The sequence below is a fragment of the Mobula hypostoma genome, chromosome 15 (genome assembly GCF_963921235.1).
Source record: "Mobula hypostoma chromosome 15, sMobHyp1.1, whole genome shotgun sequence".
Lineage (NCBI taxonomy): Eukaryota > Metazoa > Chordata > Chondrichthyes > Myliobatiformes > Myliobatidae > Mobula > Mobula hypostoma.
In genome coordinates this window covers 1,634,963-1,642,063 of record NC_086111.1, presented here as the reverse complement: position 1 = coordinate 1,642,063, position 7,101 = coordinate 1,634,963, and positions in this window count along the sequence as shown.

The window sequence follows — 7,101 nt, the reverse complement described above, 5'->3', positions numbered from 1 at the left end:
GGGTACGAGGGTGAGGTGGGGCCTAGCGGAAGTTAGAGAAGTCAATGTTCATGCCATCAGGTTGGAGGCTACCCAGACGGAATATAAGGTGTTGTTCCTCCAACCTGAGTGTGGCTTCATCTTTACAGTAGAGGAGGCCGTGGATAGACATGTCAGAATGGGAATGGGATGTGGAATTAAAATGTGTGGCCACTGGGAGATCCTGCTTTCTCTGGTGGACAGAGCGTAGATGTTCAGCAAAGCGGTCTCCCAGTCTGCGTCGGGTCTCACCAATATATAGAAGGCCACATCGGGAGCACCGGACGCAGTATATCACCCCAGTCGACTCACAGGTGAAGTGATGCCTCACCTGGAAGGACTGTTTGGGGCCCTGAATGGTGGTAAGGGAGGAAGTGTAAGGGCATGTGTAGCACTTGTTCCGCTTACACGGATAAGTGCCAGGAGGGAGATCAGTGGGGAGGGATGGGGGGGACGAATGGACAAGGGAGTTGTGTAGGGAGCGATCCCTGCGGAATGCAGAGGGGGGGGGAGGGAAAGATGTGCTTAGTGGTGGGATCCCGTTGGAGGTGGCGGAAGTTACGGAGAATAATATGTTGGACCCGGAGGCTGGTGGGGTGGTAGGTGAGGACCAGGGGAACCCTATTCCTAGTGGGGTGGTGGGAGGATGGAGTGAGAGCAGATGTACGTGAAATGGGGGAGATGCGTTTAAGAGCAGAGTTGATAGTGGAGGAAGGGAAGCCCCTTTCTTTAAAAAATGAAGACATCTCCCTCGTCCTAGAATGAAAAGCCTTATCCTGAGAGCAGATGCGGCGGAGACAGAGGAATTGTGAGAAGGGGATGGCGTTTTTGCAAGAGACAGGGTGAGAAGAGGAATAGTCCAGATAGCTGTGAGAGTCAGTAGGCTTATAGTAGACATCAGTGGATAAGCTGTCTCCAGAGACAGAGACAGAAAGATCTAGAAAGGGGAGGGAGGTGTCGGAAACGGACCAGGTAAACTTGAGGGCAGGGTGAAAGTTGGAGGCAAAGTTAATAAAGTCAACGAGCTCTGCATGCGTGCAGGAAGCAGCGCCAATGCAGTCGTCGATGTAGCGAAGGAAAAGTGGGGGACAGATACCAGAATAGGCACGGAACATAGATTGTTCCACAAACCCAACAAAAAGGCAGGCATAGCTAGGACCCATACGGGTGCCCATAGCTACACCTTTAGTTTGGAGGAAATGGGAGGAGCAAAAGGAGAAATTATTAAGAGTAAGGACTAATTCCGCTAGACGGAGCAGAGTGGTGGTAGAGGGGAACTGATTAGGTCTGGAATCCAAAAAGAAGCGTAGAGCTTTGAGACCTTCCTGATGGGGGATGGAAGTATATAAGGACTGGACATCCATGGTGAAAATAAAGCGGTGGGGGCCAGGGAACTTAAAATCATCGAAAAGTTTAAGAGCGTGAGAAGTGTCACGAACATAGGTCGGAAGGGATTGAACAAGGGGTGATAAAACGGTGTCGAGGTATGCAGAAACGAGTTCGGTGGGGCAGGAGCAAGCTGAGACAATAGGTCGGCCAGGACAGGCAGGTTTGTGGATCTTGGGTAGGAGGTAGAAATGGGAAGTGCGAGGTGTGGGAACTATAAGGTTGGTAGCAGTGGATGGGAGATCCCCTGAGTGGATAAAGTCGTTGATAGTGTGGGAGACAATGGCCTGGTGCTCCTTAGTGGGGTCACGATCGAGGGGTAAATAAGAGGAGGTATCCGCGAGTTGTTGCCGTGCCTCGGCAAGGTAGAGGTCAGTACGCCAGACTACAACAGCACCCCCTTTATCAGCGGGTTTAATAATAAGGTTAGGATTAGTGCGGAGGGAGTGGAGAGCAGAGCGTTCCGAAGGAGTGAGGTTGGAATGGGGGCAAGGTGCGGTGAAGTCGAGACGGTTGATGTCCCGTCGGCAGTTGGCAATAAAGAGATCCAGAGCAGGCAGAAGACCAGAGCGGGGTGTCCATGAAGAAGAGGAGGGTTGAAGATGGGAGAAGGGGTCATCGGTGGGGGTGGAAGAGTCCTTGCCGAAGAAGTAGGCTCAGAGACGGAGACGGCGGAAGAAAAGTTCCGCATCGTGGCAAACATGGAACTCGCTGAGGTGTGGGCGAAGGGGGACAAACGTGAGGCCCTTACTGAGGACAGAGCGTTCTGCCTCCGACAGTTGAAGGTCGGAGGGGATGGTAAAGACCCGGCACGGATGAGAGCTGGGATCAGAGGGGGGAGGGGGGAGGCTGGGGGTGTCAATGGAGAGGGGAGGGTTGGGGTGAGAGGAAGATGGAGCCTCTGAGGACCCCAGGAGTTGACGGTGGGATCTGAGGGAGATGGGATTGCAGAGTATTGGTGGGGGAAGGGGAGACGGGAGTCACAACAGCAGCACATAAAGACCCGGCCTGGAGTTCAAGGCTGGAGTCGCAGTTGGTGGTTGCGCAATCGCTGTGAAGGTGTCCATGGTCGTTGCTGGAGTCCGGGTTTTGAATATGTCCTGAGGTGTTGGAGCCGCCGAGATCAATGGCAGGAGCCGCAATTTGAAGTTCATGCCTGCTAGCGTCGGGGCCGGCAGGCTCTGGAGTCCGTAGATGTAAGATCTTGCGATCTTTGCCTAACATGACAAAGTCAAAAAAACGGCGATTGCAGGCGTGAATCCGAATATATACCAGTATAGCTTTGCATTATTTCCATCAATGTAAATATCAGTGTAGTAATTGTTCATCTTTACCAGAATTTAGCCCAACCTTGCAACGTAACCTCATCCCTAACTAGTCCAAATACTCTGCTGCCGTTGTAATAATTAAATAACTTGATTAGTGATAAATATACTACATTGGTGAAAAAAATATCACTAATTTTGTATTTTGAAAAAAAACTACGAAATTACATGAGTATTTTCTTTAAGTAGCCAACTGTGCTTGATCACAGGTAATATAATTTTGTGTCTGTATGGTACACTTTTGCTATAATTGAGACCAGGAGTGTGAGTTGAAGATCCATTATTAGAACAGAATGGATACAGAGAACTGAAATTCCAGTAAATTCTGAAATACATTGCTAACGAGGGAGAAAGTACTGGTTCTTCATACACACGTTCCTTGGAGATACAGTGATCATACATAAAAACTAAATATCTTTTAACCTAACATCTAATTTCTTGGGCAATCCAATCCTCAATTGGCTAAATTGGCTAAGTTTGAATGTACAGAATAAAGTTAATATTTATAAATTAATAAAGTTAATATGAATAAAGTTAATTTTACTTTATTCATATTAACAAGGTTTTCCTTTTTTCATTGCTTGCAAATATTACATGGTCGTCATGAAAGATTAGGAAGAGGAAGGACTATTTACTATGATTGTTCATCCACAATCTTGCACACAGCCTTGGTGGATGAGTTGCTCTTCACCTACCCAGCATATCCTGAAGCTTGCGATCATTACTCCAGTGAAGGGAACAATGCAGATAAGAGGTAAAAAAATATATATTTTTCTAATCCGCCTACATCACCTTTAAGTACAAGCATCTGGGTGGTTTGTGGGTAGGTAGATGGTGGTAGGAGATGTTTAAAAAAATACAGAGGCATAAGGAAATAAAAGAGAAATGAAATAAAATTCTGTATCCATCATCAGCAGACACAGAACACGCTGAACTGAGTACTATCTACAATTTGCACTGTTGTTACTCATCAGGCTCACCTCTTAAATGCAATCTCACTGCTAATCTCACTACTAATATCACTACCAATCTCACTATTAATATCACTACCAATCTCAGTACCAATATCACTACTAATATTGCTACCAATCTCACCACCAATATCACTACCAATCTCACTAGTAATATGGAGAACAGGGTCAGTACACAGAAAGGAAAACCATTACAGGCAGGTGACACTCTATCACCAACACGACTTGGAAGTATGTTACCAGTCTGTCATCATTGCTGGGTCTAAATCCTTGAACTCCCAGTCCAACAGTGCTTTCACCTGAAGAACTGAAGCAATTCAAGATGACTGACCACAACCTCACAAAGACAATTAGAGATAAGTAATAAGAGCAGCCCTTGACGAGGGTAAAGCGGTGGATGTTGTCTGTATGGACTTCAGTAAGGCCTTTGACAAGGTTCCACACGGAAGGTTAGTTAGGAAGGTTCAATCGTTAGGCATTAATATTGAAGTAGTAAAATAGATTCAGCAGTGGCTGGATGGGAGACACCACAGAATAGTGGTGGATAACTGTGTGTCAGATTGGAGGACGGTGTGTAGCGGTGTGCCTCAGGGATCTGTACTGGGTCCAATGTTGTTTGTCATATATATTAATGATCTGGATCATGGGCTGGTAAATTGGATTAGTAAGTATGCAGATGATACTAAGATAGGTGGCGTTGCGGATAATGAAGTAGGTTTTCAAAGCTTGCAGAGAGATTTAGGCCAGTTAGAAGAGTGGGCTGAAAGATGGCAGATGGAGTTTAATGCTGATAAATGTGAGGTGCTACATTTTGGTAGGACTAATCAAAATAGGACATACATGGTAAATGGTAGGTCATTGAAGGATTCAGTAGAACAGAGGGATCTAGGAATAATGGTGCATAGTTCTCTGAAGGTGGAATCTCATGTGGATAGGGTGGTGAAGAAAGCTTTTGGTATGCTGGTCTTTATTAATCAGAGCATTGAGTATAGGAGTTGGGATGTAATGTTGAAATTGTACAACGCATTTGTGAGGCCAAATTTGGAGTATTGTGTACAGTTCTGGTCACCGAATTATAGGAAAGATGTCAATAAGATTGAGAGAGTACAGAGGAGATTTACTAAAATGTTGCCTGGGTTTCATCTCCTAAGTTACAGAGAAAGGTTGAACAAGTTTTGCCTTTATTCTTTGGAGCATAGAAGGTTGAGGGGGGACTTGATAGAGGTGTTTAAAATTATGAGGGGGATAGATAGAGTTGACGTGGATGGGCTTTTTCCATTGAGAGTTGGGGAGATTCAAACAAGAGGACATGAGTTGAGGATTAAAGGGCAAAAGTTTAGGGGTAACATGAGGGGGAACTTCTTTACTCAGAGAGTGGTAGCTGTGTGGAACGAGCTTCCAGAAGAAGTGGTTGAGGCAGGTTTGATGTTGTCATTTAAAGTTAAATTGGATAGCTATATGGACAGGAAAGGAATGGAGGGTTATGAGCTGAGTGCAGGTCGGTGGGACTAGGTGAGAGTAAGAGTTCAGCACGGACTAGAAGGGCGGAGATGGCCTGTTTCCGTGCTGTAATGGTTATATGGTTATATGGAAATGAGATGCCAGATATCCCATCATGCTCCATGAAGAGACCTCTTTCCACCAAGGAGTCAGCTGAATAGGGGTTTTGGATAAGGATCAAAGACGTGGACAATGGATTAGTTATATATTCATCAAGACATCAGGATTGTATTGAGTGATCAGATACCATGTAATGAGAACAGAGAGTAGTTGTTCGTCTGGTAGCTGCTTAAGAGTGCTACTAGAAGGATGGTGCTATATGAAGCCATTAATGGGTGTGTAGATGAACATACAGCAACAGCACTGAATGAGAAGAACAAGAAGCTTCTGGAAGATTGAAATAAGTTGTATTAAAGAATGATCTTTGAAGGCATCAGGAGCATCAGCTCTTGAAACTAGCTATTGCAAAGATGGTGCAATGCACCATGTCTAAAACATAATTGTAAGTAGTCATTGTAAAGATTACTCGGGAACTCAAGAACAGGAATCACAGACACTTCAGCAATTCAAACAAAACTAAGGATTTATTACCAGAAATTGACCAGAAAAAAGCAAACAAGAGCTCAGTACAGAATCTTGAGGAACTGAAATCACTCCTGATACACAGAAGAACTTCTTCTGAGTTTCACCCAACAAGGAAGCACAATGACTGAGCAAGTAGGGGTTGGCATACTGCCCTGAAATACACCCTGAAGCACATAGGAATTCAGGACCAATAAGACAACATAGGTGTCCAAATGAAGCAATAATCCCCTAAGCCATCAACTACAATCCAAAACATTGAAAATGCTAATTAAATTATCCCAAATTGAATAAAAGTTATAAATACAAAGAGAGATTAAAATTCCCCATAATACCAAAAGTGCACCTGCAAAACAAAGTGTAAGACCACACCTAGCTAAAGACAAACATTAGACATAAAAGGTAATCAGTCCTAGGAACACTGCCTACCCGTGAGGTGACACTGAGAAAATACAATCCTCATACTAACTGACAAAAAATCTTTTTTTAAAAAAAACTACCCTGGCTTGTGTCTGCTTTGAAATAGAACTATTAAATGTACAGTATAGCTACTGGAGTCATGCCATTTGTAGTAGTGTACTGTACCGTCCCAGGGAGCCACATGAGTGACAACAGTCCTATTGGTTTTAAAGAATGTAATAGAACACGATTTAATGCACCGACTAAGAATGTCAGAATGGAAAGGGATTGCATGTGTTATTCTTGTAAATAATATTTTTATTAAGAAAAAAGTTTATTGTGATTTTTAAAATACATGAACCATTATTCACATTAATACTATATTAATCTCATTTTTTAATTCTTCCTCTTTTCACATCAACTTCCCCCGATCCCAATCCCTCACCCACTAGAGGCAATGTACAGGCAACCTATCTTTGATATGTGCGACGGAGTCAGAGCGCAGCAGAAATCCATGTGATCACAGGGTGAACATAGAATTCCCTGCAGACGACACCCAAGGTCAAATTTGAACCCAAGTGCTGCTTTGTACTAAGCCAATGAAAACTTGAAGTTTCATAAGAGTGACTTCGCATCTCAAATGTATAACATAAACTGCAATGATACAAACACAACCTCAGTCAAACTGGCTCACTTGAATCCAAACCAAACCTAACTGGTGCAAAATATTTAACTAGCATAAACCCTGGTCGCATATTTCAATGATAATAGTCATATTTACTTAAAGAACCAAAGAAAATAAACTACATAAAATATGTTGATTATAAGTACATTTGTCTTAGTATTGTAAAACAAAACATATATACTTCGAATTTTAAGACTTATCATTATTTTATTTAATCACATTCTTGACAAGACAG